Source organism: Lepisosteus platostomus, chromosome 25 (assembly GCF_059453375.1).
Source record: "Lepisosteus platostomus isolate fLepPlt1 chromosome 25, fLepPlt1.hap1, whole genome shotgun sequence".
In the NCBI taxonomy this organism is placed as follows: Eukaryota; Metazoa; Chordata; class Actinopteri; order Semionotiformes; family Lepisosteidae; genus Lepisosteus; species Lepisosteus platostomus.
The window spans coordinates 6,907,754-6,931,814 of NC_142635.1; positions in this window are offsets into that span (position 1 = coordinate 6,907,754).

Here is a 24,061-nt window from a genome sequence, read left to right on the forward strand (position 1 = left end):
TTGAGCCTGTCAGGCCGTTTTGTTTTGTCTGAAAGTAAAAATTAAATGAAAGATTTAGTTTTTTTAAATAATTGCACGGCTGACAGTTTTCAAGTTGACACTTCATGGTGAACAGCCTAACACTATCTCAGACCAGTCTGACTCATTGGTGAGATTATAAAGAAAGAGGCCGTGCTATCAGGTGTTGCATGTGAAGATTGTGCATGTGGATTGTCCAAACAGCACTTCTTAAGCTGGAATCTGCTTGAGTAGTGGGTTGGCTTTTAATTCCATACCTCTTAGGAAATGCTGTGCATTGCTATTAGCTCTTAAGCATGATAATCTGACACATTGCATTGTAACCAACACAGATGGGGTAACACAAAGCAAATTAGACTGCACTCTGCCATTTAATAAAAACCTCCAGCTCCAAAGAGGTCACCAACAATAACACTAACATCCTTCCTCCACAATGGAAACCTTAGCTGAATATAAAGGTCATACAGGATTCCTCAGCTTCAAGTGCGTTCAGGAAGTATTTCTAATGTCACTAATCTTTTCTTTAGTCTTCACAAGCTGATTTACACAAAGCTGGTGTTGTGGCTGGTTGTAAAACAAGAATTGCTCCATCTGTAGAAAAGGTAAATAATCAAAAATGTTTCTATTAAGTTTGACTAAAATGGACAGAAAGTGTAAACACAAAACTGTCAAAAGACAATTGAAAGTGTATTAACATGCTTTTGAAAAAATAATTCCATTTATATTACATTTAATTATTTATGTCAGATACTAAAATATGTAAAATATATCATTTAGCTAAAAGTATATTTACATGCATGTAAATGTAGTTTGCAATATATACTGTGTATAATTTCCCACATTTATTTTCTGGTTTCATTATATTGTTCTTTTTAAAATACTGCAATATGAACTTATAAAACTTCTAAATGTTTTAGCTGTTTCTTTCTATTCCTTCTTTAGGCATTCTGTTAGTGTTATAAGTAACTAGCCTGAAATGTGTTGAAGAAACGTGTCCCATTGCCAACATGGTGGTATGCGAGTCTAAACCAGGGGGTAGTAAGAGAATATAGTACTGTGCAGTTTCTGGATTAGTCTCCATTTGTCATCTTTGAAATCTGGCGTGAGTACAGTGTGCTTATCAGTTAGACTACAAAGCACAGGGGACTGGATACACACTGTTTAGAACAAACAGCCATCCATCAGTTTCAAATTTAGGCAGGACTTGTGTCAAGATATGACAGGAAAATTGTCTTAAGCAGAGCAGCATCAGAGTAGCAACATGTGTACTCCTGTATACATTCAGTGTACAAAGGACATGACACTACAGTAGTTATAGAGACAGCCAAAGAGTGTCAGCCTCCAGCACTTCTGAGCTGCAGGTGCTTGAAAATCAGTTCACAACAGGAACGGGATATCTAGGCTTGTTACCTTGTTCTCAGGCAACAGACATACAGTAGGCTGGTTCAGCAGTTTGAACATCAGACTTCACTTTCGTTTCTAAATCTCTGGAATGGGTCAAACATTTCAGTTTGATACCAAAGCAGCCCATACCGATCAGCTCACGCATGTGCTCGCCACGAATACTGTACAGTAATACTGTACTGTCCAGCACCGGTAGGTGCCCGCTGAGCAGGCGTTGGACCGCGTGGAGCCCAGTCGGAGACCGCCTGGCTGTGGACAGTAGTAAGCATGGTGGTAGCAGGCGAAATGCGAGAGGGAATCTATAACTCCCAGCCAGGATAATGGCAGCCCCGTGTCTTTGGGTTTTGTGTTCCTACAAAGGAGGCTGGCTGGATTATTGAGTTTGCACGTGGGAAGGATGGGGTGCAGAGTGTGCCCACGACAGCTTGTACTGTAGATCTGCTGGCTTGTTACTCTTTCAGTCATAAACCTGCACTGGAACTGTGAGCATTCTTACCACAGAAGCCAGAATGCTGCAGACCAGCAGTGAAGAGGTGCAGCGTAAATACTACACTAGACTAATCAGCATGTTATTGTGAAGGCAACAATACAGGCTCGTAAATGGATCATAATTGTCAAATTTGGATTCCGCATTATAATTAATCAATAGGTCATGGTCAGTGCATAACTAATGATTTATTTTCCAAAACTTATTATTTGGTTATTTGAAGATAATTAGTTGGAAATGTATGCTTTATTTGGTTTGTATTCTTAGCAGTGGGGTCCTTTAATGAAAGTGTTACCAATTAACCTTTTTGGGGAAAGAAATGTTGGTGTTTTTAATATTTTCTCACATTCACGTTAGAGAAATAAAAATGTGTTCATGTTCTCCGTGAAGCTGTGGCTAAGTACTGAGCCTTCCTTCCAGCTTCTGAAAACTTGCAACTACATTAAGCAACATGCTGGTGGTTCCTTTTCGACGGCCTTTTCTTAAACATCCTTAGTTTTAGAAAATGATGTAAAGCTGTGAAGTATCTTTAAAATGTAAACATTCATTAGACAACACACCACCTATGGACTTACAAAGCAAGAACAAAAACATATTTCGTGATCTGTTATTTCTGCAGAAGACACCTGCCCTCTCTGCTAAAGTGTTTTTAAGCCTTGCAATAAAGCAGAATGCCAATGTTTGACTTCAGAGCAGACACTGTGTTGGAAGGTGCCTGTTTTTTTAATGCAGTATCAGCTGTTTCTTCTCCACGAAGGCAGTGGCGTAAGTGGGATAGCTGCAGCTCCTTCTCCAGAGATGTCGAAAAGAGATTAGGGGGTCGTTCAGTGTCAGTAGCTTTGCCACACAGAAAGGAAGTGCAGTCTCTTCCCCTGCTGCGTGATTGCTTCTCCTTTATGAGCAGTGCGCTGCTCGATTATTGGACATGGCAGCAGGGAAGTGCCCAGGCGTCCTCTCGGCCGCGCGTCCGCGTGTGTGGCTGTGCAAGCGCAGGCTCTGTGGATTTTTAAATGAGCAGGGAAAGCTGAGACAAGCAGTGTGCCGATGAGATCAGAGACTTATGAACACAAAGGAGCCGATCGTTGAGGCCCAGCCACACGGCGGAGGAGGGGGTCTCTCATCGAATACAAACACAAAGCAGAGATGGGAATGAAGCCTCCTGTTGGCACTGATGTTTGATCCATTTCCGATTTTCACACGCTGTTGGTTCTTGCACAAATTGCGCTTGTGAAAACCAAAATCTTAAAGCATTTATTGTCTGAACCTCACGAAACCAGCACCTGATATAGGCCTATATAAAAGAAACCTATAAAAGCTGTCAAAGAATCAAATACTTTTTGCAGTGGCAGATCAAAATGAGTTTTCAAATAAAGAGGGGATACTTTATTTGAAGCGAATCATCTCTTTATCAAGGCATTAACCTTTTTCTTTTTCACATCATATACAGTATTTTTTTTCCTGGTTTCCATCATAAGCATTGAGTCAGGGATGCTAACTGGCCGTTCCTAGGAACAGAATTCCTAATCCTGCTGGCCATGTTTTAGCAAGCACCTGATCTCATGGTAGTTATATTATTATATATATATATCATATTATCTGTGACTGACGCTGTGCACCAGGTTGCAGATTATCCTGTGATAATCCTGTGGGATTCTGTCCCATTCCTTTCATAGACCCTGAACAAACATGTACTTATTTTACACTTGCTCCCTGCATGGCCCAATCCCACTGTCTTCAGCTTACCCGTACCAGAGAGGTGTTGCTGAACTGGTGAATGGGACATACAGTACTGGTTTTATTTTCACTGCCCATGTACAGTACATCAGTAGTGTCTGGGGCACTTTACAGGGTGAAACAAAACCAAAACAGAAACACCGAACAGAGCATTGAACAGAAATAAAGATAAAAATAAAAATGAATGTGGAAAAATGAGAAAAGGCAAATGTTAATTAAAAGCCTGACTAAACAGATTAATTACTAGATAAAATTTAAAAAACAGTAAATGAGTTTACATTTTTCAGATTGTCAGGGAGTGAGTCCCAGAGCTGAGGAGTAAGGCAGCTGGAAGGTTGTGCCCAGGGCTGCTTGTACCTGTAAGAAGGTTCGAGTAAAAGATGTGCCTCAGTCAGTAACGAGACATGCTAAGTGTTGTGGGGATTTGGTGTGTAGAGCTTAAAAAGTTAAGAGTGAAGTTTTGAACTGAATGCACTAGGTAATGAGGAGCCAGTGAAGATGTGTCAGAATTGGGGCGATGTGATCACAGAGTCTTGAACACATTAGAAGTCAAGCAGCTGAGGTTGGAACATTTGTTTAGGGAGCAGGTAGGGAGACCACTGTGAAGGCTATTGTAGTAATTCAGCTGAGAGGTGATGAAGGCAAGAATCAGAGTTTCTCCAGCAGTGTAATCAAGAGAAGGCAGAATGCAGGCAACATGTCTGAGGTGAAAGTAAGAGACTTTAGCTGTGGCTTTTATTTGTGCATCAAAACAGTGCTCATGATCAAACATGACCCCTGGATTTCACCAGTAAAGTCATTTGAGGCTACTGTTTCCAAGTTGTAGAGAATGTAATAAATGAGATGTATCTACCATGGGATTTATACATATCAGCTGTTTTACTTCTGTGTATTTCTCTTTGATTTTTATCTGGCTTTGCAACAGGTTAAATCCTTTCATCGCCTTTGAACAATCCACTCTCTTTATAATGAGGTGATTTAGTGCTTATGCAGCAGTCACTTGACTGTATCACAGTAAGTCAAGAATGATTACAAAACACATTTACCAAATATCCAAAGTCTGTATATTTTGTTTGTGGCTGTGTGTAAATAAATAAATGAAGTGATACTGTATGTTTTTTCTTTTATGCTCAATATACACACCCTCTTTTCTGTAACAATTTGATTTTCTTATATTTTAGAACATAGGAACAGTTACTGTACACATGAGAGGAGCCATTCAGCTAGTGTGGCCCATTCGGTAGTTACAACAGTGACTGATCCAAAGATCCCATCCGGCTCTTTCTTGAGAGAAGCCAAGCTACTGGCTTCAACAACATGGCTGGGCAGCTTGTTCTACACCCCCACATATATACAGTAGGTGATCTCTTATTTAATTCTAATAGTTGCTTCAATAACCTTACATGTAATAGATATTAGATATATTAGTAAATAATTACCAACGTGATTGAGTTTTCTCACACTTTGTATAATAATTATAATAGTTCAGGTGGGTAGCTGCGTCAGCATGCGTAGGCTGCAAAGGAACAAGTAATAATTATAATTCCTTACACTTATACAGTGCTTTACTGGACACTCAAGTACTTTACAGGTAATGGGGATCCCCTCCACTCCTGGAGACAAACCCCTTTTATTTCAACTGTCCTGTGTTCCACACAAACATTACATGTTAAGTAACCCATGTACATTAGTTGTGCTATGTGTTGAGGTCTTCGAGATCATCTCTTAGTCTGGGTCTTCTGGGAAATATGACGCAGTACACAGATAGGACTTAAAAGAAAGCAAGGACTCTTATTTTAATGCAAAAATATGCAAGGAGGTGTCATTGTAGCCTGTGAGATATTGATTAAATATTGTACAATCTTTCAGCTAAAAAGATGAATAAAAAGAGATTAAATTCTAAACGTACTGTAATGTCATGCACAAAAAAGTTACCAGCCGGGGGAAATGAATAATAGTAGACCTTTGCAAGGGAGAAATGCCAAACATGGCTAAAATGCTGTACAGTACATCAACAAATTGCTTCATTCCTTCCTTTGATTTTACAATGAATCAATCACATCCCTGCTCCTTAAAGATGTTAATTCTTCCAGTATGTGAACCAATTCTGGCAGTAAAATGTGCTGTAAAAAACACTTTTAGCTTGCTCCAAAAACTGAGCAGAGAAAGGGACGATTATTTCTGAAGGGATGAGAGAACCTGATGCAAACAGTTGATTCCTGCTGAGCATCGTCAGTTGTGTTTGCATGATCCTCAAGAACTGTGTAATGCCAGCTGGTTAATTGTTCAGCAGTAGCTTGTGTCTTGTCACTCTTCAGGGAATGCAGAGTGCCAGACAGTTATTGTCTCTAATCCCGGCACGGTGCTAAAGATACCGCAAAACTGTGTCTTCAAGTATTAGCCATTAGCACCTTTCAGCTGACCTCCAATGCATCACGCCTGCAGGATCACAGACGTCTTCCTGTTCTCCTGTTCTTTCTCTACCGGCGTGACTACTCACTGGCTGCACAGCGGAAGGATCCGCATGTGGAAATCTGACATTTGTTTAGCCTCTATCCCTCTAATGAGCCATTTAACATTCAGTTGTTCTCTGCCACAGATTCTAACTGGCTGGAAACGCAAAACACCAATTACTCCCTTTATGAGGCCCTGTCAAACGGATTTCAGTGTCCCGTGTGTGTGTGCATGCATGTGTGTGGAGGGCTCTGAGGGACTGTAGATACAGAAGTGCCTGTATTTCTCTCACCCTTCCAGAATGCATTCTGAAAGATGGGTGTTTTGTATGCGGTGTTGGTGCTAACCGAGGTGCAGGTTATCTTGTGGCCTGCAGGATGCCAATTCTAATTGTTTGATGCTAAATTGTCTTTTTTGTCAACAAGATTATTCTTCCCTTCGGGAAGTCTCAGTGAAGTGGAAGATCCCCACTCCTTACTAGGTGTTATTTGAGTTTACCATCTCTCCGGAAATGCCGAGGCTCGAGCCAGTGATTTCCTTTCCCGGTGCTTATCATTTATTTAAAAGATCTATAAGGCTATTAATCACACGGTCGTCTGACCACTGCTTAAGGATCCCAAGGACGGCACTTTAAGAGAAGCTAAAGACCAGTAAAAACAAATCTGGATTGAACAAATTATTTAAATATTGAAGTTTAAGCGTTCAGGTACTGTAAGTGAACGTGTAGTTGGATAAGATGAATACACTTTGGAATGTAAGGATAAAGATGAGGGAGGCTTGGGTTGCTATGGAGTACGCAGACGTCTATGGAGCTTTGAACTCATGAGAAATAAACGGCTTGGTTTTGTCGATCAATATAGAAGAGTTCAGTCCTGCTTAGTTCATCAGTAATTTGCTTGCAGGATCTTATTTCAGGATCTTCTTCAGAATTTCTGGCAAAGAGTGTTCATTTTAAATAACACCAGGGTGTTCTCAAGGACAATCCATCCACTCCTTTTCTGACCATGTTATCAATACATGGCTGCTGTGGAGCCGGAGCCTCTCCCAGCAGGCTCAATCCAGGATACACCCTGGACGGGACACCAGTCCATCGCTGGGCACACAGACACAGACACACTCACACCAGGGCCAGTTTTTCCAGAACCCAATTAATCTACCGGTATGTCTTCGGACTGTGGGAGGAAACAGGAGCACTGGAGTAAACCCTCACAAACATGGGGAGAGCATACAAACCCCATGCAGACAGCACCCCAAGTCCAGAATGGAACCCTGAGCCCCAGTGGTGTGAGGCAGCAATGCTAACAACTGTGCCCCCATGCTGCCCAAAATAATAAATATTTATCTCTAAAATGCATTTCAAACTATTGTTGTGGAAGGCATTCTCACAGAGGAGAAATCCTTGGTAAATGGTGTATTGATTAAACTAGGGAATTTCTATTTCATTTCACTTTCATTCATAAGCATCCTCTTTTTTGAGAATTAGTCCTGGACAAGAACCTTTTGTTTGACTGGACGCAGGATTCCTCTCTGCCTTTTAAAGTGTTTGTCTCTAGATTATAAACACAGATTTCGTTATCTTTATGTCTGTAAGAAGCAGAGCCTTGAAATTGAAAGCTTTTAAAATATTTATATATAGATATAGCTTTTGTGTGTGGCGTTTTTTGTTCTTTTTTGTAATCCATATTTGTCTTATTAAGTCGCCTAGTTATTGCTCTTTTACCAAGCGGTGCCAGAGAATAAAGCAATTGTGTGCTGTTTAATACTGAGTTCCATTGTTTTCTGCCTTACTTTTGTTAAATTATTAAATTTCTCCATCTATTTGGCACCGTAAAGCCTTGATAAGGTCCTTGTTCTGACTGATTTTCGTCAGACATTCTCATTAACTTTTTTTCTTATTTGAACCTTTGATACCTTTGATACACAGCCTTGCAAGACACTGTGCAGTGGTTACCTGTGCCTAATGTGATGAGATAGCATGAGAAAGCATCACATCACAGAATAACTCTCCAAAATAAACAGGCATGGTCTCCCAAGCCTGTTTGTTCAGATGTTTTGTATACTTTTTTTAATTTTTGTACGTGCCTTACTCTGCCTTTGCCGGTAATGGCATTTAGTTGTTTTTTTTCCTCAGTAGAAAAAAACTGATTACATTGATTCAAGTTAGCTGTCGCAGCGAGGAGCTGTATTTCGCAGTGATAATGTCAAGCAGCTCTGCATATTTTTGGTCCCACTGAGAAGGTTTTGGTATGTGAAGGCAGTAAATCAAACCAGAGTTGCTTATTGATTTTTTTATGCATGTATTCATTTAATTTATTTTGACAAGAAGAAACACAGAGTATAGAGGGGTCAGTGTCAGGGCCTGCTGTAGATATTCATTCATACAGTATTTAGGAACAGAGTGGTGTCCTGAGGTTTTTTTCAATTGCCTGTAATTTAATATACAGTAATAGTACAGGATGTACTGCATTCTTAAGGATTAGGTTTAGCAATTCCTATATCATGTGTTCAGGATTCTCAGTTTAGCAGGCTCACTACAGTGTATATACAGTACTTCTGCTCTTCACTGAGCTCCTAGTAACCACACAAGCTACTGCAGATGAGCTTAATTGCCTTTATGGTCTTTATCATTTTCTTTGCTCTTAAGCAGGTAATCCAGGTATTAAATATAATGTTTATAAAGTCTTTCTTCATTATAATGTGTTGGTACGTGTATAGTAATACAATAATTAATACCAGCACATTTTCCCAGACTGCATTTTCAATGTAAAACAATCAGTCTGGGATCTTCAGTGGTTTCACGTGTTATATATTTAATTTCACTGAGACTGCAAACTACCAGGCAGTGTTATCAAAGAGATATGACTAAAAATAATAATAAAATGACAGGAAAGCCTGTTCAAGCCCTGTTTAACAAATCAAGACCAGAAAAGAACACACTGTGGAGTCTAACAATTCCTCTCTTGTCCACTGATCTGTTGTATGGTGAGACTGCTGTCATCCCTGACTCCCTTTGTATGAAGCTCTTTGTGTCCTTCCAGGGCAAAAAGCACTATATAAATGCAGGGATTATTTTAAAAAGTGACAAATTATCAGAACAGTCTCCATGAATTTACAGCATGTCTCTTGTTGGCAGACTTTTTGCTTTCATCAATCAATACGTAGAAGAGTTCAGTCCTGTCAAGTTCATCAGTAATTTGCTTATGGGATCTTTTTTTCAGGATCTTATTCAGTCTTTCTGGCAAAGTGTGTTTGTTCATTTTTAAATAAAACCAGGGTATTATCAAGAATAACACACTGTATAAAATCCACCCCAGGAATTGAACCCAGGGCCACAGTGCTGCAGGGCAGCAATACGAAGTACTGCGCCACCACCATCTCCCCTCCATGCCCCTTAGATATGAGAGGTGAGCCACTGCAGATGTCACTGAGTCGGTCCCGTCTCGTCTTACTTTACACTCCGAAAACAAAACACACTGCTTTTATCGCCAAGAAACCATTTAAACTGATCAACGATATTTTGACATGCTTTTTTCTCCAAATGTCAGTTTTGAGAAACAGTAAAGTAGTAGTCGATTAGATATAGTAGGCTGTCAGAAATTGTTGGGGTTTCTAAAAACGTAAACTTTTAGATTTGCTCAGATTGAAATGAGATTTCATTCACATCCTCACTGAATTGTCTAATAGTTGGAGAGGCAGAGCCCAGCGGAAGGTTTTTGAAATCTGAAATCAGAAGAGATTAGGTGCCCTGTTTCCTCAGGGCGCATGTGCAGAAAACCATCTTTAACCTGAAACACAGGTTTGACATTTAACACTTGTCTTAAGGGCACACAAACAAGACAGCTATTTATTTTTATTCATCTTTGTGTGGTAAAAGCAAATATCAGTGAGGTGAAACCAAAGAAAACTACTTTCACTTCTTCCTTTCATTTGCTACAGCATGGACGTCATTTTTTTCTTTTTTTTCACTGTCACACTAGGACCCTCATAGATGCTATGTAAAACGACACTATCCCAGCACATTGATGCTTCGTTACAAAGGCTAGAGAATAAACCATGGAGACAAGGTGTTAACACTTCCTCAGCCTGCCACACAAGGCATCAGAAACCACTGAGGAGGCCATGGCTAGAAAACAAACAGCAGCAATTAATGTGGCAAAATAAGAGGGCTACTCCTGTGTCTTCAGAACATGTTCATGGGCACGTGCCTAAAAGTGCAGACTGGCAACATATCGAGCCCACATCAAGTCGAGTCTGCAGATAATAACTTGGAGCCAACTGTAGCCTGTTATTTCGCAGACAACTCTGGATAAAGCTGTGCTTATATTGACTCACTTCCTCATGCCTGGCATCCATTTAGAATGGTAATTTCATAGTAAAGTTGATAACTGCTATTTTAAAAACAATATGCCAGTGACTGTAAGATAATAAATATTCATTATGAGCCCTATTACTGACAATAGTATCGAAAAACGTGCAATGAGTGAGCTCAAGACATGCTCTTCCATACTTCAATCATTTGAGTTCACTCTCTGCAGTCATTTCCACTCACTCTGTCTGCTCTCCCTTACGCTTATTATGAATCAATAAATCAATAGAGAATCAGGTGTCCTGGTATGAGAAAGCACATACAGTACTGTACTAGGAGTGCTTTAGTTGGCTACAGGCAGACATACCACCCATACTGTACTGTTACTAAAGGTACAGTTCTTTATTATTTAGAACTCACAGGTACCAGTGTAGATAAATTATTAAAAAGGTTTTAATTTAATATTTTTCCTTTTTTTTGCAAATCAATTGAGAAGCATTTTACTTTGCCTCGATTTTAAATCTCAAGCTTGTCAACAGAAAGGAGTGGTATTGATTTATATTGTTTCATATTATACAGTATATGATCAGTCAATGAACCTGAATTAATTTCATCCCAACTGAATACTTGTAGGTATAATATTGTTCCTCTGTGCAGAGCAAATAGTTTATACTACCTTGAGAAAGGTAGGTAGTAACAAAGCCACTTCTAAGGATCCCTATTAAACATAAATTAAAAAAAACAGAATTTCTTTTTCACTAATGATGGAGTTTTAACAAAGCATGATATCCCACATGACTGAAAATGGAAAAGGCAGAGACTCTTAGCACCACTCATGGGGAAGGTCATTAGCAATGTCCTTGTGACTTCATTGGGAACAATGAATAAGTAACCAATTAAATCTGATTTCATTTTTCCTCAACTCCATTTCTCTGGGGTGAGTTTTCATAAACTTTGTGAGGCTGTAATGCATCTTGGCTGCAATGTGGAGATGTGCAGCAGCACTTGTGTTCATTAAATTGTTAACTGCATCGCCTTATTATCTTATAGCTGTTGAACCACTGAGTCATCTGCAGGTGCCTGGAAGTGCACTGGAAGAAAACAGTCAGGCTTTCAAATGTTGTGCCTCCTGCATTAATCAGGAAAGGCTAAGGGAGGTGTGCGTTTGGGTTTCACAAGTCAAGTGAATTGCATTTAGAAACAATCCATCTTTAAAGAGCCTGCTTATGTATCTTGAATTCTGCAATAACCAGAGACAAACGTACTGTAGTGATATTTCAAAAATCTGTTTCCAAACCAATGAAGCGTCTCACAGTGTACTGCATATGATATTAGAATCATCTAGCCTCATACACACCAAGTGGAATGGGTTTTGGATTAGGAAAGTTTTCAAACTAGGGAATGATTTCATGACTGCCCCATATTTCACTCTCCTTTGTTAATTTAAGAGACAATATCAAATTACTTTGAGCATCAGCACCTGTGTTAGTGCTTTGATTTGTTACATTTTCCCTAAATCAGCAGTTTATCACTAAGGTGTATTATTTATCATGCAGTAGTTGTATAGTAGCAGTAATAATCTAGCAAGTGAGGGTGACCTAATAATATTTCGATTAGTTTTCAATGCAGGGCTCTTTGGAGATCTCAAACTGACCTTGGGGTTAGTCAGATTGCTGTAAGTCCCTAGTGAGGCTTACTGTACCTGTTGGAGTTAACAAATGTGCCTCATTGATTTTTGCCTCATTTAAGACTTAATAATACAGTATGTACAGCTGAGCCCTCACTGTGTGCTCCGTAGGAATTTACACATGGTATTCTGGATATCATGTGCCTCTGTAGGAACTGCAACAATACAAGCTACAGTTTATTATGCTGTCTTTAGACAGTCAGGCAGATAGACTGAGAAACCATTATTCCCTTCATTTATAGACTTTTCATGGGCAGAAGGGAAAAGGAAAGGAAGAAATCTAATATCTCGGGCTGCCAGTCCATTTCTGTAGCACTAAATGCAAATTTCAAATGAAATCAGAATGAGCGGAGGATGGGGGACGTGGTGGTTGAGATTAAAAAAGAAACAATTTAAGCTGCTGATTTCATTGCCCCAATCTTCTTGGCAGATCCTTCTTCCAGTCACCTCTCTCTGACTTTTTATGATATTTAAGAACCCTTCCATCTAATGCGCTGTTGCATATTCTCTCTTTACAGTTAAATCAATGTAGCCATTAGTGCTACAGAACCCCCGGCTTTAAATAGGATTACTCCACAGGGATTTGCTAGTTTTATTACCTTGCTGCAGGCAGGTGTTGCTGTAGCCATGAGAGAGGCTCCTTCGCATATCAAGACAAAATGTAATTGGAAAGAAAACAGTGGTGAAATGTCCAGATTTGTTTTATGCACTTTAATCTACTTTCAAAACAAAAGGAGAGTCACAGGAAAGCCACAGTGGTGTATAAGCTGAAGCACAGGTAATGTCTCTGGCTCATTGCTCTATTGTTTGTGTCCCTTCCCTGCGTTTCTCTGTGTCTACAGTATGTATTGTGGGATTTGGAGTGTGCTAGTCTGCAGGCGGACCAGAGCTCAGGCTGCTTTAACACTGAGGAGAAGCACTAAGACTGAGACCATCCCTTTATGTCAGAGACCTGATGCCAGCTATTATTTGCCATGCGAATTTGAACCTTCCTGTCAGCAGATACTGTACCTTATAGAATCAAATGTCAGTTTAATTTTCTCTGCAGGCACAGTATTTCGCTGTATTATTCCTATCAGCCCAGAAGGTTATCTTTCCCAAGCTCTCAAAACTGATTTGGAAGCGTTTCTCTTTTCAATTATTGTTTCTTATTGTCGCTTTTTAAATAAACGTTGAGATGTGAGGTAGAAAATCTTGAACTGATCGTAGTCCTCCGTGAACTGCAGTTGGGGAATACTAACTCTAGAAAGCCTGGGTCCTAAACCACTGCCAGTACTTAGCAGGAATATTTCTGGGAGGGAAAACCACACACGTTTATTACAATGGCAATAAACTTGTTAAACGGTCCACTCCAAATCATGATATGGCACGCAGTGATTCAATAACATACAGTACACAGTATGATACCTGTATAGCACTGGTCTTCTTAGATAATGACTGATGATTTTAACTGTCCAGAGGTCCTGTGCCAAAGAAGACTTGCAAGCATTGATTGTGTCTATTAATTTTGATAAGTTTGTCTCTTCTCCTGTAGCATAAGCTACAGCACAGGAAGTTACAGGGAGTGTCACAGCAGCTCTCAGTGTGGAGCGAAGTTTAGGATTTAATGACAGTGCATAATGATATCTCACTTGCACAGATGAGTGGCTCCTAGAATAAACTATAGCTTATCGTAATGTAAAACTTGCTTCCTGCAATGTGAAGAAACATCTTGCCATTACACCACGCATGGAGTTTACAAACAGTTCCCTGCTAGGCCCATAAAATTATTTATTACTTGGGTCTCGGGTATAGTAATTAACTTGGATCAGCTCCTGAAGATGAAAATACCAATATCCACGATTACAACACAAATGTCAAATAATTAACGCATGTATATACACATAACTACTGAAAAACTTATATTCTAAATTTGGTGTTAAGCAACTTTGCAAAGACAACGAAGGCATTATGAGAAACAGATAAAACCTAATAGCTACAATCTACTCTTGCTATTGCAACTAACTTACAACCAAATATGTGAAGTACTTTATACATACTTTAAAAGGAATTTCTTCATGTCTGTAGCTTTCACAGAGGGTCTGTCAGCACGCTCTGTCGCTGGTGGGGAAGGAGTTACTGGACTTTATTTTGGAAGTTTTTGAAAACGTACCGAAAATGTTACAACTGAATAACAAAAGGCTCCCCTTTGAGTTGCTCAGGGCCCCATAAGCAGTTTCTTCTCGCCACAGTGCCTTGGGGATTACTAGTGGCCTCTTGTGGGGGCCAATCATGGGATTGCACACCTGTCTGCATGGGGTCCCTGCCTCTCCTCACTAGTTAAGAGCCGCATGTCTGCTCATTCATCAGTCACTTATCACCCAGTGGCCAGAGAAGCCATGGGAAAGTGATGAATGCTTACCTCCTCGTGCAGAGGGCTGGTCTCCTAATGAAACGCTCCCCATTGGCCCTGGCATGCACAGACCCGGCTCGTCACCATCTCTGTTGCGCAGTGCTGCAACGTGACCCAGATGGCCCGTGGGCTGTTGCACCCTTGCGGAGGAGCAGGTGCATGCCAGCAGATTACGGATGATGGATGGACCTCTGAGTTAATTAAACAGGGTCTGCAGATACACACCAGCCCATGCTTTCCCCCTGTAGACATTGAAGCCATGGTGCACATAAATTGCAAAGGGCCAGTCCCTGCAGGACACCGTCTCTCACAACCTCTTTGCCTTGAAGGAGAAGGAGCCATGTGGATCTCTGTTCTTTTCCACTGGTTTTGTACGGATACATTCCAGGGCTTAAATAGTCCTGTACTGACAGGCTAAAAGAACCAAACCTTTTTAGTCTTGGACTAAGAAGCCTACAAGGGAACTCGAATCATTTATTTTCAAACCTCAAATGAACCCATAAAAAATTAGTCAGTCTACAGAATCGGCATTGAAACATGAGTCGGAAGATACAAATGATGTACTAGAAGGTCTCTGGTATCTCAGCTCCAGGTTTGGTTCTGGAGCTCATATGGTCTTTCTGGTCCAGCTGGTCATTTTCCTTTCCACTTTTTTCAGCTACTGTACATACAGTCAAGGTTACACTCAACTGAAACATAAAAATGTACAAGTCATCATTTGAATATTTTGTCTGTGACATCCTCCAACCATTTTTAATGGATTAATGGTTTTAATGTGCAATATTACTTTTAGAAGCCGTAAATGGAAATTTTTAATAATGCTCCATTACATATTTACATGTCCTCCTAGTCTGTCTGGGACTCTGTCATTCCTTCCAGATTAAAAGAAAAGCTCTGCGCTGCACTCCCTCTAGAGCACCAGTATGTATTATGTGGTGTGCAAACAGTACTCCAAATGCAAAACAACAACTCACGGGACACAAGGGCAGGATTCAGATTCAGATAGCAGGCTGTGTTATTAAACTGTTTAGCCCATTTCAACTCATCAGGATATTCACACCGTATATCCGTGTTATCAAAAAATTAAAAATTGCAATGTGTAAAGTTGTTACTAGTGTGTTTATGTAAAATCTTCCAGTCTTTTCAAACTTAACTCAAAGCTTCCAGCAAAAGAAATGAGAAACCATAAGATCCCATTTGATTTGAATTAACTTATAGTTGATACTACAGCTATAAATCTTGTCATATGGGCTAATGTAAGAGTAAAGTACAGCTGGAACAGCCTGTCATTGATGTTGGCTGTTGCTTGGGGGTGTGAGTGGGTGAGGGGGTGAGATCTTCTCAGTCAGGATATATCACAAGAGAGAAAGGATGTTTCAGTGTCTGCATTGCAGTTTCTATAGTTAGTGCCCTTCCAGGCCTGCCCCTGACTCTCTTTGAAACAAGCCCCACCTAGTGTTAATTAGTCTGGATATTCGCCGCATACTTCTGCAGATGCACAGTGTGACTTGTGAGCAACTTTGCTGCCATTTCCCTCCTGGCACCTTTGTCACAGCAGCAGCATAATTAATACAGCATCCCCCATCTTCACAGACCAGCAGCACAAAAAACAAACCCATTAATAAGTCTGCTGGGACCAGAACACTTTCATTATGAAACCAGGGCATGTCAACTCATGTTTTCTTGGCTTCAGTGATATTCATGTCGCCCTTTTCACCTGTTTCTTTTTTTTAATTTATTAACGATATAGATATAGAGCAGCAAGGTTAGCATTACTGACTTGCAGCGCTGGGGTCCTGGGTTCAATTTCTGGGGTGCTGTCTGAATGCAGTGTGTATGTTCTCCCTGTGTTCTAGAGGGTTTCCTCTGGGTTTTCTAGATTTTCCCACAGTCCAAAGACATGCTGGTAGGTTAATTGGCTTCTGGGTAAATTGGCCATGGTGTGAGTGTGTTTGTGTCTGTTGGTCCCCTACGAAAGACTGGTGTCCTGTCCAGGGCGTACCCTGCCTTGCGCCTGTTGCTTGCTTGGACAGGCTCAGGCTCCCCTGTGACCCTGTATTGGATGAAGCAGTTAGAAACGGATGGATGTTTATTGCATGCAGCCAGATTTGTGTTCTCCAAAACGTCCACTTACACTTCACACTCAGTGGAGGATTAGAATGGAGCCGTTGAGACCTCTTGAGAGAGGTGTAAAGTGCATATGGATTCATTCTAGTTTTCAGTGAATGTTCAATGTCAGCTCATTGTCAATTACATTAGGAATTGCACTTTATCTCAGTTAATTGCCTTAATTAATATTCAATAAAACACCAAAAAGACTCCCACTTGATTTGTTCCACATTTAATTTAACATATCACGGTTCATAATCACATGATAAGATCTGTATCTTTTTAATCATAGTTGTCTATTTAGGACACCTTCAAATCCCAGTTCAAATATTACATTCTCTTTTCTGTGCTGGTACTGAGAAAAGCAAGAAATATGAAGATGCTTTTCAACGTTTCAGTGAAGGACATGCAGCTTTGCTTTGTAAAAAGTATTAAAATATTGTGAACAAAATACTTTGCATAAACTAGGACAGTTTATTTTAAGCTCTTATAAAATACAATATTGTTTTTAGGTAATTTACTTTCATTTGTACCTGGGCACTTAACAAAATATTTATTTTTTTTATGCAGACTTAGGGAAAACCAACCAGAAGCAGACATTCTTCTTAGTTTGGTTATTGATTTATTTAGTCTGCCCTGAATAATTCAAAATTATCTTCTCAGAGAAAATATTATTTTTCCCTTTTTAAGCCCTGTATCTTGCACACTCTTTTTATTGTCTGTTTCAAAGAATCCTAGAGGGAAATTATGAAATATATCAGAAGAAGTGGAAGAAACACAGCAAAATAAATACTAATTCATTCTTAACTAGAGAACTCATTCTTAACCAAAGGACTGCTTCATGACATTTGAAACTCTGTATTCTCTGACTATGCATTTGAAGTTCCTTATTTATCTCACTTAATAGAAAAGTATTCTTTCTGCAAGAGAACACAATAGTGTAAGCTCTTCCTAGGTCAATATTTCAGTAAAATATAATACCATCAGCCTCCAGACGTATTCAAGACTTTGATCAACTGAAATTAAAAGTTTAAATAGCAAAGAAAATACAGGTGCTTTGAATTTTTTTTAACATTTATTAATTAAAAGAAGCTATAAATGCAGGAACAGTAGTATTTTTCCAAACAGTGTGTTATAACTTAACTATAAAACAGTAAATTTTAGTTCCAGTGTGTGAATAAGAATATAAGAAAGGTGTCAAAGACAGGAGGTCATCTTGTCCATCTAACCCATTTGGAATTTGGTAGTTAATTGATCCCAGTAGTTAATTGATCTCATCCAGCCATGTCTTGAATAACACCAGGCTCAGGGCTTCAACAACGTGGCTGGGTAGCTTGTTCCATGTTCTTATAACCCCCTGGGGAAAAGAGGAGCCTCCTGTTCTTGGGTTAAAATGCGCTGCCACACATTTTCCACTCGTGTCCTCTGGTTCGTGTTTCTCTGTTCTTTCTGAAGACGTCAGCTGTGTTGGCTCTATCAGGACCTTTGAGGGTTTTGAATGCTTACATGAAGTAATAGAATATCCATTCTATAAAGCAGTGACCAGACATGTACAGTACACAGTAATCTAAATGAGGGCATGCTAGTTTCTCACACAATTTTAACTTGTTTAAAATCCCGTGCTTTTAGCTGTGTATCATGTGTTTGGTGCTTTCAAGTGTTAAATCACGTTGTCTAGACATTCGAAGAGGGAGCTGCGTCAGTGAGATAAAAGCTCATTCCTTGCTAAAAGGTAAAGAAGGGAAACGCAACGTTGACACACACGTGAGACCTGAGGAAGCTCCACGGCCGAAACATCGTGTTTCTGTTCTGGTTATTGAAAATTTCCTTTCAGCAAGGAGTGCACCTTTACCTGTCTCTTTGTCTAGAAGATGTGCTGTAGTTGTGTCAACTCAAACACCTCAGTCTCCCTAATAAGTAATCTATTCTAGCTCAGCTTTTCCCATTTTGTTTTTTTTTAATTTATGTTATCACTTTGTGCAATTGCAAAACCCTGCACTTGTCTATGTTAAACATAATCTTCCAGGTGTTTTTTCATGTCTTGAATTTGATCTAAATCATGTTGAATTTAATTTGCTGCCTCTACATTGTTTGTTGTTTCCTATTTAGGTATCATTGGCAAACTTAACTAATTTGCTAAATGTCTTGTGTGTACTGATTACTGCTCTTGCTTCTGCAAAGATCTCCGACAAGCTGGTTAGGCAAGACCTACTGTACCTTTGCTATGTTCAAGTTGGCATACAGTAGGATGTAAGGTTATATATTCATGTTTCCTAGGATATTATTTTGAGAAACCCAGAAATTAAATGCATGGAAAAAATTATTTATTGAGAGTTAAGTGATGGTAAGTTTGTCTTAACCTGCTTGGGAGAAAACTGAATAATTAACCAAAGAAGAGCTTCGGTGGTGCAGATTTTCTCAAATAAACTCTATTTTCAATAACCTTTCATGTAATAGAAATTAGACTCACAGGTCTATACTTCTTTGATTGGCCTTTCTCACTCTTTTCGTGGATCATTTCTACATCTCCTCAGTTCTCCGGATCCTGAGTGCTAGCCCTGCTTCCCACAGCCCTTGTGTCCTGGAATGCAGTAAGACACCAGCAGCCCCTCGGGAGTTATTCATTTTGAGAGCTTCTGGTCCCTGAACACTTCTGTCTCTGCTGTGCTGATGCTGTTTAATACAGGACTTTGACATGCACTGCCTGGGGCATGTTGTTTAACTTCTTTCATAGTGAACACATGAGTTAAATATTGCATTAGTATGTCATTGCATTGCAGCTAGTTTCCTTTCTATTTTCTAGAGGTTTCCCACTATTGTCCTGAATATAATTTGTTTCATCCTTGATGGTTCTGAAATAACTTTTTATTATTTTTTATTCATTCATAAAGAGCTTATTTATTATTTATTTTCTAATTGATTTGTTGTACCACGCAGGATACTGTTTTTTCTTTTTTTATATTTACCCACTTTTGGGATACATTTGTTCGGTGAATCAGGCAGAATCTGATGCCATCTATTTTCTATTGCTTTCCTGTCTGTCCTCTCCCACTCTAACCCTCTTAAACTGGTCTCACTGCTTCATCTGCTTTCTGGAAATAGTATACCTGTGCCCTGGACATGAACTGTTTCAAAGTGTACTTCAGAGGGCAGAATATTATGATCGCAGTTCTCTAACGGTTCTCTCTCCTTCGTTTGTCTGAATTTGTCCTGATTGATTGAGAAGATGAGCTCTATACAAACATTTCCTGTTGTAGGTCCTCTGACAAACTGAGTAAAGAAGCTATCATTAGCCCTGTCTACCATTTGAGCCTCTGTGGCTGATATTCCTTTGGGAAAGTTGAGGTCACCCATAAAAACTGCTACTGCTCCTTTTGCATATACTGTAAACCCCAATGATGAATTAACATCTGAATTTTAGTGATCTATAATATACTCCTAATACTGTACCTTTCAATATTGTTAATGAGACCATATAGATTCAGACTCTTTATCCCTCTGGTTTATGTACAGTATGTGAGCTTTTCTTTGTGATATATAGTGCTTAACCTACCCTTCGTCTGTGTTCCCAGTCTCTCTGGAACAGTGTGTATCCACTAATGCTACATTCATCTCCATTGGTTTCAGTTAACTATGTTTCTGTGATTCCAATAACATCATAATTGTCTGTTAATGCAGCAGCTTCTGTCTCATCTAAGTTGTTTCTAATACTCCTATCATTTAGTTTAAAGCACTCGATCACCTGATCATTTATTGTTTCCTTTGCTTCTCCCTTGGTCTTTGCTCCAAGGAACCCCAAGCTTCCTTGGCTTGGCATCTCCCCTGTTCCTTTCTAGTTTCCATGCTGCTGGATTTCTGTAATCAGCCACATCTGTACAGGAGCCTTTGCCTGGAAAGGTTTCTAGAGCTTCAGCAGATTGGTGTTTGGTTCTGCACACCTGTTCCTCCTCCAGCTTTCCACACAGTAGGTTAACATGTGCAGTTATTCTTTAGCCCAAGGTTTGAAACGGTGCAATAGGTGTGACTCTAAGCAAAGACATTTAAAGGAGATAAAAGTAAAACCTTGTATAAGAGTAAGAATGGGCAAAATGCAGCTGAAAAGCAAGGATGCTACAGTATATCCTCATGACACCTTGGAAAACTAGTTCTCAACATACCACACAACTCTTCCCTTTCAAATACTTCACAGCACACTTGGAGTAGTCCCAACACCTCCATTTCTGAGACCTTCCACACACTGCTGCTTCTGCCATTGTGTGGAAGCGCAGTCTACTGACAGCAGATACAGTAGCTGAACCAGGAACATCCAATCTATAGGGGTCAACCTACTCACTGCTTTTACTGTTTAGCTAAACCAGCACATTGAAGAAAACATACTGCAATGCAAAGTGCACAATAATAATAATAATGCTTACACTTATATAGCACCTACTGTAACTGGACACTCCACTCAAAGTGTTTACAGGTTATGGGAACTCTCCTCCACCACCATCAGTGTGCAGCACCCACCAGGATAGAGTACACATTGGTATCTGGTACCTTAGTTTTGTGTATTCACTGTATACAGCAGTCATGCAGAAAGCAAACATCTATAGTACACCACAAGTTCAGAAGCGCCTGCAGTATGAAACTTGGCACTATTACAAGCACTATTTTTTTTTTCCATGAGATGCACCGAAAATGTAAAAGGAGTCACTGTTTACCCTGGTGCATTTTACTGCTCTAGACTGAATCTTATTAAAAAAGGCAGAGGTGTCTAAACAGTGGGCAGGAAATGGAGCTTATTATGGCTTTAAAGTCAGGAGAGAAAAGCACCCAGAGCCACAGATGCACTTTGAGACTCGCAGCAATAGAATTTCAGGGAAGAGTGGGAAACCAATCTCTCTGTGTGATGGGCACACAGCACAGTCTCACACCTGCTCCAGTTCAATAGGCTGACTACTGCAGTCTCTTGAGCCCTGCATACAGTGCTGCTGCAAATTCATCTCTGGGAACTTCAATCCCTTTAAAAGCTTTTCTAATAGGCAAAACATTTTTTCTCTCTCTCTTCGCCCCTCTGCAATCGCAGAAGAGGTGGATGGGAGACGGTATTGTTGTTGTCGTTTTCAAACATTTAAGGTGCAAATATCGTTTTTGCTTTTCCTTTTCTTTTTTTTAAACGATCTCAATAAGGACAGAGGTGAAAAATAATCACAGCACATAGTGGAAGAAGTTAGGCAAACTTGTCTGAATACTGTGTGGAGATCAGGGCCGCGTTAACAAAGAGTGTGTAATGGTAATATTTGGCAAGATTGAATTCAACAAAGTAAAGTTGTACAGTGGGGATCATTTTGGTCGCTTGAGACTAAAAATGATTCTCACAGTAAAGCTTGATGAAAGAATGTGTTTGATGTATTTCTACCCTGCTCTCCCAAAAACTCAGTGTCCCAGACTCTTTGAAGGCTGGTTTGCAATGATAATTTAGTCCTTGGTTTCAGTTCCTGGGATGCTGTCTGCGTGTATGCGTGTATTTTGTATGTTCTCCACACGTTCTTGTGGATTTACTCCGGGTGCTCTAGTTTCCTCCCACAGTCCAAAGGCCTGCTGGTAGGTTAATGGCCTTCTGGGAGAATTGGCCCTATGTGAGTGTGTGCGTGTCTGTGAGTGTGTGTGCCCTGTGATGGATTGGTGTCTTGTCCAGAGTGTACCAACTTTGCACTCATTGCATGCTGGGATAGGGAAAATAAATGGACTGAAAAACCATAAAAGAGAATTAAAGTAACCCTGTCTGATATTTTGGCTTTAATTTGTATGGATAAGACTTGTAAAGGAAAGTACAGAGGAAAATAAATTATCCAGAGTATCACAGTGATAAACAGGACATAAACAGATCAATTTAAAAGACCTTCTTTTGACTCAGAATAGTGTGTCATCCTGCCCATTTTAACCTAATAAGCAGACCGTTTTTACAAAGTTTTCAGAATGAATGAAGCAACCATTTTCATTCTCTTCCACGGGGCTCTGTCATAAAAAATAGGCTCCGCAGGAGCATAAGAAAACCTACTGTAGCTTCCATTAAGCTCCAACTACTGTAGCTGGGCAACAGGATACTGTACATAATTCCATATGATTACAATCACCATTTAGGTATTTAAAGATTATTCACACAGTCCTTCACTGCTGCATTGCCTCTAATGGCCACCCAAATAAGCACTGCACCCCTTTCCCCAGTTGTAGGGGACTACTAAACCAGTAGACCTCACATTTCTAAGGGTAGAAAGGAAATGAAAGCTTCTGGACATGCAGAGATATGTAATGACTGACTTTGGTGATGTACAGTACCGTAAGTGACTGTGTTGCATTGCAGAGTATATTTTTATAAGTTCAATGCTTTGGTAGATGGACTGTCTGGAGTGCTAGAGGTGTTAAAATGATAAATAGTGATGTTAAATGGCAATGCTAATTAAGCTTTATGCAGAGGTAGGAAAATGCACAAAACAAGCCATGATTGTAGAAGTTCACAGACCAATTACAGTTCTGATTCTGAATTTTCTTCCTATTTTGTCTCTCTGTCTTTTATCTTTCTTTCTAACCAGCTGTGATGATGTGCCATTTTGAATTAACTCATGCCAGAACCTTTAACTGGTATAATATTGTAATATTCCAGAAATCAGTTGTAATATTCCCAAATGCAGTGCGGAATTAGGAAGCAGAATTAAAATGTTAGTAAAGTTGAACTCCAACATCATGCGTCTCTCGCTCAATAGGGTCCTGTTACTCATCATTGTAAAGATGACTCACCAAATCTAGTTAGAGATTAGATATATTCTCCCTCTGGATTGTTCAGATGTTCAGAATATTACATCTAAAGGCACATTTTATTGGGTATGAACTGGTATCATCTGTAATCATTTTGGTGATCCAGCTTCAGAAGCTGAAATAAATTGCACATATTTGGAACTGACTTTAAGTGACAAGTACAAATCTACACAGAACAGCATTCCAAAGAACTTAAGTGGGCGTAGCAGCTGGATAGTACCTTACCATAGCCTATGAACATGCCAGTCAGAATTAAAAAGTAATTTCAGTATTTCCAGTTTTAGTCTTGTTTTATTCTTGCCTCTTTTCTCCATCCCTGACTGCTTGTAAGGTTGAATTATTAACATGCATAATGATAACAGTTTAGACCTGATCCACTCACGTGTCTAGTTACTGTAAACCAAGGCTCCCTGTTTGAATAATTCAGCTTTAAGAGAGTTTCTCAACAAGACAAGTGCAGAAAAGTGCAACACACAAATCTAAGAACATAAATTAATATAAATTTACACAGAAGGCAATGCAATACTTTCAACAGGAGATAGAGCTTTATGTTTTGTTGATGTAGTACACTATACTGTAGATGTCTTATTCAAGGAAAGGATTTATTATGATCTGTTCTTCCACAGTTAGGAAGCTAGTTCTTCCACAGTTGGATCTTCACGATGACTAGTT